This window comes from Pelmatolapia mariae, linkage group LG10_11 (genome assembly GCF_036321145.2).
Source record: "Pelmatolapia mariae isolate MD_Pm_ZW linkage group LG10_11, Pm_UMD_F_2, whole genome shotgun sequence".
In the NCBI taxonomy this organism is placed as follows: domain Eukaryota; kingdom Metazoa; phylum Chordata; class Actinopteri; order Cichliformes; family Cichlidae; genus Pelmatolapia; species Pelmatolapia mariae.
In genome coordinates this window covers 70,355,007-70,373,979 of record NC_086236.1, presented here as the reverse complement: position 1 = coordinate 70,373,979, position 18,973 = coordinate 70,355,007, and the positions used below count along the sequence as shown (strand labels likewise).

The following is an 18,973-nucleotide window of genomic DNA, read 5'->3' as shown; positions in this document are numbered from 1 at the left end:
GTCAGTGATCAGAATGTGTAGATCTTGTGCATCACTGATTCTTTATTATAATTTTAGGTGATAATTATTTATCTCTAGTGAATGCCTAGTATATGGCAATTCTATATGATATATCTTTACTATTTCATAGTCAAATGTCTCAGTTTCAACATTAAAAAAATGTTTGTGAATAACAAACAGCTTTACGAGATTTGCAAATCACTGCATTCAGTTTATATTAACATTTTACACAGGATCTCAACTGTTTAGAAAACAGAAAATGGAAAACCTCCATTGCAGTAGTAGTACCTGATAGTGTACCAAAGTGTTTAAATAACACACTTATTGATATCAGTGAGCATCCCTAAGCAAGGACCAGACATGCACATTGACATGTATACACACGCAGGAAAGCAAAGATTCTTCAGAAGGAAAACTAATAAAGGACAGCATGTTTGGTAAACCTCTGTACATTAACATGAATAAATAAATATTCTTATAACTTGATTCCTAGGGAGGCCAAATTAGCAACAACCAGGGAGTGAGAGGCCTTAAAGGGCCAGTACTACAGATGCCACCGCATCCCAAATGCTTTGTGCCAGCACCACTGCCTCTCCAGTGGCTTCATCTGGGAATAGCTGACATTTCATTGTGTTCCACTGATTAAACTCAAGAACGGATGGATGGATGGACAGATGGATAGATGGATGGCAGTGGTGCCCTCTTATTCCACCTTGCCTAATGAAGATCCCTCTCTATTACTCCATTATTCTCTGTACTAATTACAGCACATCGAAGGGGTTTGGCAGAATCGGAGTTGACCGTTGCTTCAGAGACGACAGGACAGGAAGTGAGGAGGGGCACAGGGGGTTCCGACGTAGGAAGGAGTGGGAGGCAAAAAAGGAACCAGCTGCAGACGGGGCTCTGTTAATGAGGTGAACGGCAAGAATGAAAAGGTGAGAATCAATCAAGGCAGAAAGAGGAAACAGGGGTGGCCGGGTTGGAGATTGTTCGCATAAAAGGGGTTTGGGTGGTGGGGGGGCAGCGGGTAATGCATGGCAAGTAGAGTCCGGAGAAAAAAGAGAGCGTGCAATTAAAGTCGGCTGAATAGAAAAAGGATGATCAGCATACAACATGGAAGCAGGGAGAGAGAAAGAGTGAGATTCATCACGGCTGTCGTGCCAGTGTTTCCAGTGGCACCGACATGGACGTCTTTGTTGGGCTTTATAAATCTCAACGTGTATAACAGTCATATTTCTCCAGGCCTCATAATAGCGCTCAGAAATGGACCACAAGCTGATGGATTTATAGCTAATACCAGAACACAAGCACGCAGCTACCAACCCAGCAAAAACGCACTGCAAAGAGGCTAAGGATGACTTCAATGGATCCCTGAACGCCTACGTTTGCTTGAAAAGTGAAAGGACACTTTTTTTTCCTCGATACTTTTGCAAACATGTCAGATGTCCAGCAGATTTAGACCCCAAACTGTCCAGCTCTAAAGAAATGGTGCTAACCAGCTAACCTAACATGCAAGAACAAAAGGTTGAGCAAAGATCCCCATGCAACACGTAATGAGTACAAAATGTGTATGAAAGTAGATAAATAGCATAAACAGGTTTTTACTTATACAAACTGCTGTGATAATGTTACTAATGTAGACAGTTTTACACCTGTAACCGAGAGGAATGCACAGGGGGTGATGTTAGTGAATGGTTGAAATTAGACTGAATTGACTCTCTTGTAATATCCTGAAAATATTACATTTCACTTTCAACCAGATTTAGACATAAAGGTGAAATCTTTAGAAACCGGTCAATCAGCTTTAGCCCAGAAAACAGTATCCATGTTTGAGGGGGGTTGTCCTCTTGTTTTGTACATTGAAAGCTTCAGAAGCCTTCTAAATAGTTGCAGCATGTTTCTTATGTACTGAGGCATTATATGTTTCCCACTCAGCACGTGCCAAGCAGGACTAGTGTCTTGCTTCCGTTTCAAGAACACAAAAGCCAAGCACAATCTGCAGATGATGGCACAGTCAAAGTCTCTAAAAGCGCTTCAGTCTCCCCTTAAATTGTCACTCAGGACTGCACTACACAGTGCTACAGTTCATCGCGCAGCATCACAAATGACTCTGCCATCAAAGAAAACAAAGTTTTAAAAAAAGAAAAAGAAAAGATCTTTTTCCCAAGTGTTGGATTCCTACTGTTGCCTACAGTTACTTGTAAATAGCTTTTATCATTTCTCCCTCTACCCGGGAGAGAGAAGGAACAACAAGAGGGAAGGCGAGGCTCTGTCATGTAGTCTACACGAGATGGAGAAGAAGTAGTCAGAACAATGGGATGTGGAGGAAAGGGGATGGGTTGTGGGGGGTTGTGGGAGGGGTGTTAGAGGAAAACAAAGTAAAAACTGGAGGAACTCGTATTTGCATAGCTCCTTGAGCCCAGAGAGGAGGCAATGTGAGGTGAAGCCAAATGGGAGTATTTTTAGAGTTGAACCGATGGAGGAAATGTGACTTGTTTATAATTTTTTGAGGCACTTTCTTGCCAGGAAACTCTCATCTGAGGTTGAAGCTATTGGCCAGTTGTAGCACTGAAATTGCCCCCCCCCCCCCACTCCGGAGATTGTGAAACAGAGAGTTAGGGATGCTTTACAGGGCTGACAGATACTGGGTAGTTATGGGAAAGAAAGAAAAAAGACAGGAAGAGGGCCATTGATTTCCCTTTTGCTGAATTAGCAACGATCCTTTTGCCATTTTGCTCCATCTTTTTTCTCTTGCTAATGGCATTTTGAGGTTTTATTTGATAAGAGGTTTTATTCGATAAGATTCCCTTCTCATAAGCCAAGATTGACATTCAGATGCTTTGTTGTGGCTGTGATGCACTTAGTTTTGGCCCTTACAACAAAAACATCCCATATCACTTTGTATTGTGCTGAATGTGATAGACAACATCAGGGGAGACGCTTCCCTTGTCCTGCTGTTTTTTTCCCCATCTGTCAATCAACAACAATGGTTCAGTCCAAAGGTCTGCCTTTCTTTCTGTGCTCACATTGATCCTTTGAGTTCATAGCCTGTTGTCTCTTAGGATTTGGCACATTATTAGACCTAAACAAATTGATTTTCAGACACTTTAGGGCTTGAAATCTCCACAGATATATTATCACCTGGCACATATTATAATTTTTTATGACTGTAAATTTAGCATTTGATTATTGCACATTGTTATTATTATTATTAAATTATTAGTAGTATTATTATTATTTACTTATTGAAATAGTAAGGATTCTGAAAAGCTAAACGTCTGGCCACCAAATGAAAGTCTACAGCCATGAACTTAACTGTTCTTTTAGCTTTGGTCTCTCTCAAAAGTCAATTCTACGTGCTTACTGTCGTAGGGTAAGGACCCCACAGTATTAGAAGGAGAACCTACAGTAAATGACAAAGCACTGGGAAGAAAGCACTTGGTTGGCTGAAAGAGCATGGAATAAGAAGCATAGCGAAGGCAAAAACACCAACAAACAGGCCAAACACAAAGCAAGAATACAACACAGACAAAAGTAAAACACATTAGAAGAGAGAGTAGAAAAGCAGCCTCAGTCTATGGTAGCAAAATTCAGGAATGGATTATGGTGGCCTAATGTAGAGAGGATGTTTGTCTCCCAAACTGATAGTTGAGCCCACAGAAGAGGCGCCTCACAGCTTAAGGCACAAGAAAGTTGCCGTCCAAGAGCAAAGTCATTTAAGTATAATATGAGGTTTTTGAGATATGATGGGACCTGATCATTCAGAACTTCAGCAGAAGGATTTTAAACTATAAACTGCATTTAAGAAGCATTCATTGAAGAGTAGCCCGTAGACTGGGTAAGTCTTTGTTGGCGTACTCTCGCTGCAGAGTCAACTAAAAATGGATAACACGCTAAAAGATGGAGATCAAAATCTTTTACTTATGAAAACAGCCTCACTTTCTACCAAATTCTAATTGTTATCCTTGTATGTGTCTTGGATTTGGTACTCAGAACATTGTGTATGGTTGGTAATTGAGAACATTATGGAACAATTGAAAATCTTCTATCTGTAAAACCAAAACAATGAAATAGTCTAAAAGGTGCCCAGAAAGCCTTGCTGAAATGTACAAAGACAATAAGTCTTTGTACATTTGTCAATACATCCAACAGCCTTCAGAATATGAACATTATTAATCTTCTGTTAATGAAAATATTGGATTGAGAAGCTTTACATTCCAGTTTCATAATTAGGAAATTGCACATCAGTGTGGACGATGATCGCACAAAACCCCGTCTTCAGCTTACAGGCTTCACAATACCAAATGAGTTACTTAATGCTGTCTGACTGAGATCTTCCCCACATTACAGGACCGTGTTACAAGGCTTTGATAGTAACATTGCTGAGATCAAACCCAGCAGCATGGGAAGCTTCAGAGTGGATTAATGCAAGAAGACATTAATTAGGACACTGTGTTCGTGTGTTCTTCCCTGTGTAGTCTCCCTTTTAAGCCTACTCTCTTCTTTTCTCACTCTCTCTCTCGCTTTGTCTCCCTCACCCTCTTTGGCTTCTTCTGACTTTTGATCTTTTACAATCTGACAAGTAAAGGGGCGCTTGACTGTGTATGGTGATGGGTACTGCTGATCCAGTATCATCCATGGGTATTGTGAGGAGTACTGTCAAGAGCTCTACAAGGCTGAGTGGTTAGAGAGACCGCCATGAAAATGAGCGGACATGACAGGCCTCACATGAGGAAAAACAGCACTGGTGGTTGGCCGAAATGCATTGAGTGACTCATGTCTATGTTTTCTTGACAATCAACCCCTCGTAATGACTTATCTTGAGAAAAATGCATTTGCTTGTTGTCCAAAAAGTCCAAAAAACAGTGTTGGAACAAACCAATGTGGAAGTGCAGCCCCTTGAATGGTGCTTAAGGTTGGCTCCAATCTCCTGTGATAAAATGCCCAACTTTACAAGAGAAATCAATACTTTGTTAGCCTGTTTCTGTGTCTTTCTGCCATACACTATGCTAACACCAGCAACTCTGATCCAATTAAATGATTTACCGCTTTACCTGAACATGCTCAACTGTCAACTTTGTCTTCAGGCTGGAAATGAATAAGCTATATGATGTGTCTCTGTCTCTTATCCTCAGACACTCCCTATATCCAAGTTGTTGAGCCTAAAAATGAATAACTTGTAGTTCTTGCTAACATTATCTTAACTTTGCACTGCACGCTTTCATTAAAATATGGTTGCTTGTGGCTTTAAAAACATATTGTGATGGATATACTCTTAAACACTTAAAAGGCGGTGACTCTGTTAGGTGGAAGCAACAAGAAGGCGAGTACAGCTCAGTGGGTGTGAGATCTTTAAGCTAAACAAAGAGACTTTTGCTCAATTACCAACAACTGTTGTTGTCATAATTTCAGCGTGGTTTTGCACAAGTGGTTGACTCTCACGAGTCGCCTTTTTTTCTCTCTTTATAAAAAAACAAAGTTGTACGTTTGAAGTGACAATTAATTTCGTCCAATTTTAACTGAGACTGCACCTGGACCCCATTTATAATTATGTCATCATGTATAAATAGTGAATACCATAGAATAATAACTGCTGGATGGTTAAATTTTACTCACCTTTAGTTGGTGATCTGTTAAAAAACTGATGACATACACTCTCAGCACACTGACTTAAGTCACTGCCAGTCTTTGGTATATTTGGGAAAACCCCTTTACCATATGCTGCCACATGTACGTGTTGCCATGGTTACCGCATTAACCATACTTCCGGGCTAGACTACATATTTGAATAATGATTTTGTAACAGTTCACCATCAGCAGTTTCACATTTACCATCATGCTATTGCTGAAAAATCTCACAATCCTGCAGTTTCTCTGCATTACTTTTATACAACAGTCTTACGCTAAGTGACTCACGAGTTTACTTGAAGCTAGGCCAAAACCCTTCCTGACCCTCTCTGACCCTGGATCTAGTCTCCACCAGTGACTGGCTGGCATTGGTCTAAATGAACTAGTCAAAACTGGTAATGTTGATTGAACTAAACAACTTAGTTGTGAAAGCACCAGTTGCCTAAATTTAACATGACTTTCACGAGTGTTTTTTTGGGAACAGAATCTTACAAAAAGCCTTGTTCATGGAGAGATCACCAGATTAGCAACTGATTTTTCCAATAACTCGGCCTCAAAAACGTCCTTCACTAACCCTCTGAGTTTCTGTCTCATTTCTGCTGCTTCGGGTGACAGCATGAGCTAAATGCCTGAGAAGGTTTGCACACTGGAGTTGGAAATCCCCTACTCTTCCCTTTCTTCCCTCTTTTGCCCTTGCCACCCTGAATCTTCAACTGTGGGAAAACAGAGAGGATGGAAAAGAAGAAAGAAAAAAGACAATGGACACTCAGGCAGGATGTTAATGCTGTGACCTTTTGTAATGACACGGTCCTTTCAAGAGAACGACCTACAGTAAGTGCGTTTACATGCACTAAGTAACCAGGTTATTCAGAGAATCAGGTTAAAAGCGTTTACATCCCCTGTAGTATCATGGTTATGGTAAATTTGTGTTCATTCGGTGCCTTAGAAACCAGATTGTGTGTTCAGTGAAAGTGTACAGTAACAGTAAATTTAGCTTCCCGTTTTTGTCTTTTTATCATGTTCCAGAGCCCACATAAAGCACAGCAAGAGACAGACAGACAGGCAGAAAGCTAGAACTCAGCTCTGCTGAAATGTTCAGCTTTCAAAATACTTCCTTAGATGTATATAGAGCACTATACAAGGTGGACTTGCATGCATCACTTATTTTAAGCTGTGTTTCCTTTTCCATAGTATGTATATAAAAGCCGAACATAGCCACCATAGTGGCACAGATTCCTTGTTGACTCCACATACTAAAGCCTCGTTTCATTTCTGCCATGCTGGCTTGTTTTTATTATATTGACCAGAGAGGGCAGTGCTAAAGCTAGCAACTAGATCGATGAGCTACACGTATACATTTCGACACTCACTGACACTGAAGCACTTTGGATGGGCGGCACCACACAGTAAGGCATAAAACGTGACCAATTATTTTACTTAAATATGAACCAGAAGACACAAAAACAGTTGAGAGGTCAGGTTTAGCGATTTGAATTAGTGGATGATGAGGCCTAGCAGACAGCACTGAGCCACAGCCAACACACACAGTCTCAGCACACATCTCAGTCACCACAATCATGGCCCCTCCTACTTAAAAGCCGTTGCAAAATCCAAATGGGTGAATTTATTATTATTTTTAAACATAAAAATATTAACCAATTATGAGGCAGAGGAGAAAATTCACATGGAAACCAAAGACGTGTTTCTGTAACAGGCTGTAAACGTGCTTTTCATGCTGTAAAGTTACAGCAAGCATAAAAATGAACAGTGAAAAGTTGAATCATAATGCACGAGTTGATATTTTTGCTGATCGTTGATATTTATGTTCATCATGATACTGGGTATCTGACTTTGAGACAAATGAGTATGTTTTAGTACTGATTATGTTCCTTCTTTGGTCAGTAATTCTTTTACTGTAGTTCTCTTAAAGCACCAACAGTAGTAACATCTTGGCTAGCATCTGAGGGAAATTCCTTTTTTTTTACTGCATTATGTAGCTACATTTCAGTTATAAATGCTTTAGTTACATTTGAATGAGTTTAGATAACATTAAACTGGCACCCTATGGCGGACCTGCAATCTACAATATATATTGCATTCAGAGGAAAGTTCTGTTATATCCCCAGAAACATCTGGGTTATTTTCCCATAAATTCTAAATTATTCTGGGTAAAACTGCACAGCTTGACAGAGAAGGTGAGTTATATTATTGTACATTATTAAAAAACAGTTTTAGGGAGCACTGGTGACTACTACGGATGTAGATAATCACAAGTTACCATCATGAAGGTGCATTACATTTATTTGCAGCTGCATTTCTAATTAGTAACTGGTAAAAAACAGTGATGGAAATCGTCAGTACTGGGCTAAGGAGATGCTGCAGTGTGTTACAACAGCTGCAGAAGTGGAAACTGGTTTCAAAAATTAAACTGATTAAAGTGATGAGTAACATTCAAAGAACACTGAATCTAACAAAAAAGCTTCAAATTGGAAATGTTTCCAAATCAAACCTTTACTTACTCTCAAAAAGATGGCCATGGTTACTAAAAGAGACATTTTACTTTTTCCAACTCATTGAATTTATATTTCCTTTGAATGCCCAAGGACGATACATAATGGCAAGTGCGCGGCACAAAGTAAAAATGGAAGATAAAGGGTAACGGGTTTAGGCAGAGAAAATGGTCAAATAAGCAACGCTGTCTAGCCGAGAATCGCAGCCGTTTCAAGGCCCATAGCATCTATGTGGTTTACTACAGCCTTAGCCAACCTCTCCTTATGGTCTCAAGGCCCGGTTACAGTCCATCCACACACACACACATATCCCCACATACACATTCATCGAGGGAGCTATTGCCATGGGAACCAACCCCTCTATGACTATTCCCTTCTCAGGAGAAGAATAGGCACCAATCTGTCCCAACCTCTCGCTTTTTTATTGTCAGATTCTCTCTTTCTTCTCTTGTTCTGGCTGCTATAAGCTCTCAGCCCACCTCATCACCTGGACTGATTCCCTGTTTCCTAGTCTCCTCTTTCCACCTGTTTCCCTCCTCTCCTCCCGCATGTCTTTGACAGTCATGAGTTTGATTTGTCACGCATAATCTATCCACAGTGGGATTTGTACATTTCTCACAAGTGAAAAGCAAAACATTATTTCAAGTCAACCTGCATAAAAACCTGTCTTGGTTGTTTTTGCGCTGTAGCCAAAGAAACATGGTGAAAGAAAGCTTGTCATTTAAAGAAAAACGAGAGAAGAATATCCTGTTAAAAAGAGAAAACTTGCTGGTTGCCCCCTTTTCTATTTTTTCCTTAAACACGGAGGGGTTTGAAGAGATTTCCCGTGAGTGACTCATTGCTTTCTGTGAACTTGCTCCAGGCAGGTCATTTTTTATTAAAGCCAGCCGGAGCTAAGTTCTGAGATTTTCAGACACTCTATCGACATGCCCGTGTTGGACATTAACCAATCAATACTGCTGCAATTTTCTTGACCACCCATTACAACAGAAGTCAATTTGCCTTATAGAAATATCAAGAGGGGTGTTGTTTTCTTTTTTTGTGCTTTGAGGGTAAGCTGCTACACAACTGGCTGAACACTGGCTCTCTGGTGTTTGCCGTCTTGCCTGGAGGATTTATCCTAATATGCTGTCTCAGGTCTAGAAAAAAGCCAGAGGCTTGAATAACTTTGTATCTTCAAAAGCACGATCACTGTCATATTGCAGCCGAGTGAGGGAAAATAATCTTTGCCCAAAATCTTGTAACTGAGCATTTCAGACAGAAAGGATATGAGTTCCAACAGAGGCTGTCAGGAGCAGTCAGGATGGCCAGCCTAGTCTCATTCCTGGTGCACCAGTTAGTGCCGTATTGCCAGAGCTGCCGGCCTTGCTCATTTACAGAAAAAAGGAGTTCTTTGGTGTCAGAGCTTGATGCACCTGGTTAAGGCTTGAGTGAGGCAGTTCTGTCACTCTCAACTCATCATTTTCAGTGCATTTTTCAGTGCATGGGTGTGCTTTCCTAAATCTAACCAAGTAATTTAGTTCCAAATCCTAACTTAGCCTGGCGTAAAATTAAAAACAAAAAACACCAGCATAAAGAAAAGCAGTACAAAACACTGAAATCCCTGACTGACAAACCTGCCACCTCCATGCCTCTTCATCTCTTAGTGGCCAATATTATCGCTGCTGATGCATCAGGGCAATGAAGCCTAAGAACACCATTTGCATAATGCAGAGATGCGGGTAGTTTCTGTTTAAACAGTATTATATTACAGCTGGGGATGAGAATACACTGGGATGACTTCCTGACCCTGTGAATACCCTGATAGAGAGTCGGTGACATTGTACCTCCAAAACAGTTTTGTCTGATAATCGCCTGCCTTCAAAGCACAAAGGGGGTGTTTCGGAAATCAAGCATTTAGTCTGGATAGCGGTTGTTTTTTTATTTTTTATTTTAAAAACTGATCGGATTGTACCATTCCTCTGTCTGACTTCCTGCCCTCTTCATAAGCTCTATGCAGCATGACGAAGCTTCCATCAAAAATAGCCTTGGTGCTAAGTATAAGTGATGCAGAGCAAAGAAGCGCTTGTGGGATGTTTCTGAAATGCGCTGTGGTGCATCTAGTGGAATCACAGGCATTGGCTCAGTGGACGCAATTAGTTCCGGCGGTCGTGTCGTAGCCAAAACAGGACGCAGACACCTGCAGTGTGATTCAATCATGAGAACTTCAAAACCTCCTGCCTTATCTAGCAGCACATGATGTTTACTGTTTAATCATTCAATTAAAATTATGCCAATTATGAATTCTTGTTTAACAAATGACATCAGTTTGAGTCCTAAATACACATTGTCATGAAAATATCTGCAATTATACATTAAATATCCCCTAGTATCCATTTTCTCCTTCTGAATGTATATTATATTGATATTAAGGTTGTTAGTCACCTTCAAGCATAGCGAATATTTGCTGCTTTTCATAATCCAAACCCTTGTACATATATATATATATATATATATATATATATATATATATATATATATATATATATATATATATATATATACACATATATATATATATATACATATATATATATATATACACATATATATATATATGTATATATATATGTCCCATATCTAAAGCTTGATGGAGTTTCTCCTTAGCATTAAACAAGTACAGCATGAAATTAGAATAGAATGAAACTGAGACACATTAATAATAAGAATAAGAATAGCTAAATGTACAAAATCTGTGTATTAAATCCTCCAGTGTTTGGTTGATTCTGTCTGTGGTTGTTTGTCCATACATACTCAGTGCAGAGGAGTGTGCACATTATGGTTTGTACCAACCAACGTTTGCCAATTACCTTAATCAAATTTCACACCCCACAGGGGGATAGACTGTGCCCGGATCAGATAGCAAACATAAGTTGATTAAAACATGTTTGCTAAAAGACTGGAGCGAAAGAAAATCAACACAGCTTTAGGAAATACACAAACTGCTGGCTGAGAGAGAGGATGAAAAAACATCTGAAAAAAAAATAAAACTGCTACTGTGTGCTGTAGAAAACAGGTTTAAATGGTTCAGTGATGAACATTCAAGAATACAATATCAGACTGATTCGTTCACCTGATTTTACCAAAAATAGTACAAAAACAACACGTCAAATGTTTGCTGAAGATATTTTTGAAGCTGCTACAGAGCCGTGCTTACCACTGCAAATCATTTTTTTAACTATACTTCATAAGCATTTGATGAATAGCAATACCAATTGTGCTAGTTTTGATGTAGTCTATTGTTGCAATGCTGCTGGAACACAAGCAGAATACATTGACTGGATTATATAATCTGTTGCTCCAAAACCTGTATATATCGATTAGCATTAATGCTGCACTAAGCATTAATCAAAAAACCTGATACTGAGGTTATAAATACTTAAGTATTCCAGTATCCCCAGCAGTGTTGGGCAAGTTACTTTGAAATAGTAATTCAATTATAGTTACTAGTTACTTCTTCAAAAAAGTAACTGAGTTAGTAACTGAGTTACAATATTCTAAAAGTAATTAATTACTTGGAAAAGTAACTATTGCGTTACTTAAAAAAAAACAAAGAATGTTTAACCCTCTGGCGTCCAGGGTATAATTGGCCATTTTTTTACTACTCTTGATTTTCTCTCCACATTTTACCTTTAAAAACTATTTACTTTGCCTTGTTTGGTATCATTCTTTTTAGCGCAACCTCACGTGCCTGAATTTACAGTTATGTTCTCATTTTGTCATACTGTATAACCAGAATTGATCTAAAATCAGACAAAAACCATAAAATCAGAGTAAAAAAAGTTATATTTTTACTGTAACAACCATAAACATCTTTAATGAATCATATTTCATAACTTCAAATGCAAATATTAATTGTCAATTTTAAAATCCTATGCACAAGTTTTGCAAACAACAAAGTTATTTGCATCCATTTACCTTTTACCCTTTTTTTAAATAACCATTTCAAACTATTTAAAGAACAATCAGCTGTTCTTCAATAAGATGCCACACAAATTATTTGTGCCACTCCAAAAAAATATTTTCTGTCCACTATAAAGGAGAACATCACAGCCTGATACCTGCAGGTCTGACAGCAGCAGGTGTATCACTCCTGTTTCTACCTGGAGACAGCAGTCGCCTCATTGTTCTAACACACAACACAAAACTATCCACAACACTACACAAGACAACACATTAACTACACACTCCAAACACGCTAAACGTCACAAATCTCACATCTCAAAACTCGCTCTCTCTCTTTTCCTGCTCTCTCTCTCTCTCTCTCTTTCTCTCTCTCCCTCTCTCTCTCTCTCTCTCTCGCCGTCACTCCTAAAACTTTTTTTGTTTTGTTTTTTTGCTCATAAGCAGAGAGTGCTTGCTATTGAGGAAAAAACGCCGGGTATATATTGTTTATCATGACTCTGGTTTTACGTGGCCTATCAACACAATTTATAAACTGGTATATATCACCTTGTTGCTTTGTCTTTAAGTGGTCATGTGATTGACTTACCACGACTACTTTATTCTTCCTCAGTCAAACAGCAGCACTCATGCGATTGTTTTGCCTCCTTAGCTCCAGGTGTGTTGTGCTAGACAGTGATCGTGATTGCCGTCCGTGGGAGCGCGCAGCTGCTTAAAGCTGTAGCGTCCAGATTACTTACAGCTACTTCCTGCAGCTGATATAAGATGCGGGTAAGCTGAACACAGCTTCAACCGTCTGTTTGTTGAAAAATAGTAACGGACCGCGTTCCCTTGATAGTAACTGTAACGCCGTTGTAACGATAGGAATAGTAATTAGTTAGATTACTCGTTACTGAAAAAAGTAACGCCGTTAGTAACGCCGTTAGTAACGCCGTTACTTGTTCTCATCACTGATCCCCAGTAATACTAAAAACTACTTTCGGATTAGTTACCCATTTGCAGCTACTGTTCATGTGTTCAGCTGCTAGTGAGGGGAGGTACAGGCAGCCTTATAGCCCCTCCCTTCACTAGCAGCTAAACACGTAAACAGTAGTTGACATTCAAAACAACCAATGGACATTTTATGAGGAATTTTGTGAGCTCAGTAAAGCTTGTGTATCAGCAACACTTTTGAACAGTTGTCTGTTAAATTATTAACCTCTCCACCAAACGTTACCATTAGCCTTTTAGCTTTAACAATCAATTGATTGTTAATAGCTGAGGCAAAGTGAGCTGTGCCCCAGAAAAGACTGCAGTCTTATTTATATATTTTTTCCTTGCATGGTGGATTTTTAACTGTAGTGTTTATTGACACTGGTTTTCGGATGTGTTCCTAATCCAGTGTAGTCATTTCCACTATAGTTGTGCCTGCATTTAAAAGAAAATAGAGATATCTGCAATTCAGTATTGGTTTTAAGCATATAGATATTACAATCAATTCTCTGAACTGTGTAAATTACTTTATGTACTACAGATGATGAAATTCCCAAATTCTTTGCAGTTTTATGTTGAGCAAAAACTTTCCTAAGCAATCATCCACAGAGTGGTGAAGCCTTCACATTTTCACTTCTCATCTTCACTGGGATGTTCTTTTTTATTCCCACTTGAGTATAATTAGCCTCATTAGTTAGCAATGTTCCATCAGTGTTACAGGCATCAAAATTAGCATTGATTTTACAGTAGAACAAAGACATAAAATTGGCTCTTATATTTTGTACTAACTGCAATTGCATATATTCATATGATTTGCAACCTATGTCATTCTGTTTTTATTTACGCAACTTTTTTGAAATCTTAGTTTGAGCTTCATGTACAAAAGGTTTGCAATTTCCTTAGGTAATAATAATAAATCATTACCAAAGTCATAAATCTGTCGTTATAAATGTTAGTAAGTCATCAATAAAGGTTAATGAATCTGCCATTTAAAAAAAATCATTTCAGTAGAATAAATGTTGTCAAAGTCATTAATAAAGAGTCATTAGACACACTCTAATAAGCTGTCACCAAAGGTTAGCAAGTTATTTGCATTTCTAAATGTTAATAAATCATTTATAAAGGCTTTTTTAAAACAATAATCAATCATAGCTGCAGGTGTAAATGTTGAAGGAAGAGGTTTTATATGTATATATTTGCACATTATTAACAAACTCGACCTGCTGAAGCCTGATATTAAATTCAAATGAACTTTAGAAAGCATTTTTAACACGGAGTGGGGACATACGAGCAGGAGGAATGATTACATGTGCGCATGTGTGAATTGTACTAAGACAGAAAACAAAGGCACCGTAAGTGTCATGCAAGAGGGTGAACACCAGCCAGAGGGATTTTTCATAGCCTGGCAAACCATACATTGTTTTATTACTGGCAACTAATCTATAAAGCTGGCTACTGTGGCAAAACTTCAGAAATCTTTGTGTTTTTTTTCTATTGGTGTGAGGAATACAAATTAATATCTAATGTACAAAGACTAGATGCAGATATTTGTACAAATTAAACCAGAATTATCTGCATATACAGTTCATATCACTAGCGGTACGGAGAGAATGTTTTCTTGTAATTTCAGTGAATTAACCATTTGGACACATGGTTACTTCACCTTTTGCCCTAAGAAATTGTGATATTTTCAATGTCACATTACAGCAGGGTGAATTCCAAACCACAATCGCTTCCACATTTCCAAAAACCAGGCCGCAGAATGATCAATGTGAGGGAAAGCCATATGGGGTTTCTCTGGAGAACTTTTTTTCCTTTGTGTGTGTGTTTGTGTTAACAGTGTTCGCTGCACGTGTGTTCATATTCTCAAGTCATATGTATGTATGCATGCTCACATGTGCAGCACAGCATGTGTTCAATGCATGTTAATACATGTACACTTTGATGTGCACAGTGTGATGACAGACCACATGGCTGTTGCGTGGTTATAGTTTCCTTCTGTTTACATACTTTGTGATCTTTCTCAATAAATTATCATGGCTTAGACTTAAATGTCTTTAAGTTAGTGTTAATGCGTGTATGTGTTTTGTGTGTAGGTGCACACATTTCTTTAAAATTTTACTGTAAAAGCATCAGAGGGGAATATTTTGGCAGGCCCTCAAATACTTAAAGGGCTGTTTGAGGGTGAAAGCTTTGCTTCAGGTTTCAGGGTAGAATTAGGTTTAAGCTAGCAGCAATGAGGGTCATCACAACAATAAAAGTGCTGTTTGCGTGTGTGTGTGTACATGTGTGTGTGTGTGTGTCTCTGTGTGTGTGTGTGTGAGACAGACAGCCTGAGACGGAGAGAACTCCTGACCCACCATCGCTGTAGAGTTAACACACCCCGACGTTCCGCAACTCACCAGCTGGAACTAATTAACAGCAGTTCACTCACTTTCTGTCTCTCTCTCTCTCTCTCTCTCACACACACACACACACACACACACAAACAGCAATTTTTCCTCACCCCCCCGGCTTTTCCTGTCTCTCATGCCCTCATCTTCCTTCACCCTGCCACCCTTCCCTCAACCCCCACCCTTCCTTTACCTCCTGCCATCCCTCAGCTTGTTTTTTCCCTTTAAACCGCCTCCTCTCATACATGCACACATGCGTGTAGTGGATCACATAGTCTAGGCATGTAAACATCCACATGTGCTGACAGACATGGATTTACCAGCACACATGCTGCACAACACAACACATGGGGAAACCCACTCCCTTGACATAGTGCAGTACAGTAGCACACAAATCACGCACTTGCTTGAATTTCTCCTCACTATTATAGAAGGCACTGTCAGGGTTTGGTCTGTGATTGGATCCCGGTTGAGATAGTTGGCATTCCCAGCACAACTCTGTACCATCCATCATAAATGCAGTGCAACTTGAAAACAGCATGACCTATTGATGTGAATGTTTAAATAAAGGGTTTATTAATAGAGTAATGAACAGGTGTGGGGATGCAATGTAACACATTCACATTACTTTTGTTGGCAAACTCATAATTCCTAAAATCAGTGATTACATTATGTTGCTAATCAGTTGTGTCACTTGCATTATAGAAGTTTTTTAATTATCTAAAAAGAAAAAAAATGAAGCATGCTTCTCATCTACATTTGCATAACAGTTGCTTGACCTCAGTTACTCTCAGGGATATGAGACAATAATTTCGGGGAAGTCTACGACTGCTGGGGGGGAGATGTACATTTCTTACTAACCATGAGTGTAACCGTCAGGTCGGTGCAAACCACATCTATGCATGACAGAAGCAGCTATGTACTTCTGTGAACAAAACATCAAATGTTTACAAGCAGCTGCAACAGGTAACGTGTTAACCTGAAGCTAGAACACTGGATCAACAGCAATCTTCAAGCTCATCATGTGCCAAACCCAACCAAGGAGCCAAAACTTGATTTTCAACAGATAAAAAAAGCAGTGGTGAAGAAGCTTGTACCAGTGTACAAAGAAGAGGAAATGCTGCCTCTGCAGTGGAATCACTGTTAAAATTACATTTATCTGTGCTCCATTGGCTTAGTAACCTTGTTAACAGCTTTGTGATATTACTTTTATTTTTATTACTCTTATTGTGATAGGGAGTTGTGCTGATATCTGTCATGTACAGTTTAACATCATATTGTTAACTGCCAGATAAAGAAAAAGTAAAGCAATGGTTTGCAAGACACGGTACTTTTTACAGAGTAGATACATAATGGATTACTTTTTAAAAGCATTAGGTGCTGTCTAGTACAATACTTTTACCCGGCACTGATAGTGAATGAATGCATTCAAATGAGTGCATGTGTGTTTGGCAGCAGTAAATTTATAGCTTGTTGCTTAATACACTGCTCAAAAGTCAGACTTGTGGCTTGCGGCAACATCTAATGAATGAAATCTCAGCAGTAAACAACTGCTACCATGCAGTCCAAGTTTACAGTGGCTGCTGTCCAGAGACACGGGCGTGCGTACAGTAACACATCTGCTTGAAAGTTCAAATTCATTCACATGCTCAGGAGCATGGAAACACAAAACAAACTTACCTCTTTCACAATCTCGTTGAAAAGTTCACTGCTTGGACACAAACGCAGCAACTGGACCAGTGCTTCCTGCAGAGAATCGCATTCTACTTCGAGGGGGGAGAAAAGCTCAAACACAGGATGGGTTCAGGTCCTGTCCGACAAGCTGTCAAAGGCTGCCGCGGAGCTGGTTGGTTTAAAGGAACCACAATCCTCCGGGCAGGCAGGCAGGCAGGCAGGCAGGCAGGCAGGCAGGCAGGCAGGCAGCAGAGAAACAAGAGTGTTGATTCTGTGGGCTCAGCAGCAGCAGCTCCAGCGGTTTGCTTCGTCTTCCTCTTCACCACCTATTAGAGCTCAAACACACTTGCACGCTCACTGTGCTTAGGTCATGCTCAAAGTATGACTGTTGTATACCAATGTTTTGCAAGCACAGGGAAACCACATCCTGTCACATATTTACCTCCCTCTCCTGTCTCTCCCTTCCTTTTCAACCTATCTTTCTATGTAGTGTTCTCTCTCTTTTCCTGGGTCTTTCTCTCGCTCCCCTGTGATTGTCTGAAGCAACTGAGCGCTCTGACCCAGCGTCTGTTCAGAGCAGCCTCTCTGCCTCAATGTCTGTCTCTCCGGCAGCCGCACCAGTTCCACACGACTGACTGAAGAATCCATCTGAGGAGAGGACGGGGGAGAAGAGATGGGAGGGAGAGGAAAGGGAAAGAGGGAGGGGGAATGACAGAGGGGAAGCGGGGAGGGGGGTCTTCATTGGGAAATACCAGAGTTAGAGAGAGGGGGGAGGAGTAGGGGGAGGGGGAGGAGGAAGGGTGGTGGGTGTTGTTTAGAAAGTAAAAGACGTAAGAGACGAGGGCAGACAGAAAAAGTGATCAATATTTCGTTGGGAGAGGGAAGTAGAAGGAAACCAGTCGAATGCTGTGCCACATAGTCGATATATTCAAACCTGCGTGCTGTGGGAATGACTGAAGAGTTTTGGGAGCTGGTGATAAGTTTGACTGAAATAGGGTTGCAACGGTTGATTTGTTGAATATGGATGTGTGTGTGTGTGTGTGTGTGTTTGATTCTCAGCATTTCACTTGTCTGTAGTGGTTATGCATATTTTATACGTCTGGGTCAGAACCCGTTAGAGCTCTGTATTTATTATTTAAGCTAGCTAGTATGTTGGACCCCTGTCTGGGAAACAGGAGCTCTTAGATACATAAACCGTGATTTCCACAACAACAACACTGTTGATTCATGCTGGGACCGTCTGTCTGAGCATTGCCTCTGCAATGCAAAACATTTATTGACAGAAACAATCTGCTGACAGATTTGATAGTTTCGGTTTGTCAGTAATTTAATATCTGTATTTTTCCAGGAAGTGTCATTCAGATCGAAATCTATTCTAAAAGAGAGGCAAGTGTAGATTTTTATCGAGCCTTTTGGATAATTGCTTTCATTGTCTGGACCGCAGTCTTAAAGTTCTGCTTCACTCTTATATCTGATATTCCTGTTTTAACAACTAAAATAACTCCATGACCAAGTTAGCAGCCGCTGAGGAAGGGCAATTTTAGAAACAACGGTGGTGTTTAAATTGCGTAATTCTGTACTTGAACTTGCTATTTTTAGTGCGCTGACACAGCGCTGCGTGCTGTTTACACAGCACTATTTAAACGTTTATAACTGGCAAAAAGCTGAATGTGAAATACTGTAAAATCCTTACCGTCAATGGTCATCAGCTTGGCTTTGTAGCAGAAGGGGAGAAACTACTAAACAGTTTTTATGCATTAAGAGGAAACATTATCAGCACTAATGAGGAAGTTATAACTACCTATCTAACAGTTCTATCAAGCCCTGAGGACAGATGTGGCGTGGAACTTGGGG

The 18,973-nt window shown here is 39.8% G+C and overlaps 1 protein-coding gene across 2 annotated transcripts in view; it reads right to left on the bottom strand.

Moving 5' to 3' along the window:
- The window catches only part of LOC134636289 (raftlin-like), a 130,378-nt gene extending 112,611 nt beyond the window's left edge, over nt 1-17,767 (bottom strand). Inside the window, exons 1-2 of one of the 2 annotated variants that reach the window (XM_063486210.1) lie at nt 17,562-17,767; nt 17,126-17,445 (exon numbers count right to left, since the gene is read on the bottom strand). The gene's annotated coding sequence lies outside the window, so the exon portion shown is untranslated. Of the gene's footprint in view, nt 1-17,125 lie in introns of both variants that reach the window. The other variant, XM_063486209.1, reaches the window with a different exon arrangement.
- Between the last annotated feature and the right edge of the window lie 1,206 nt (nt 17,768-18,973).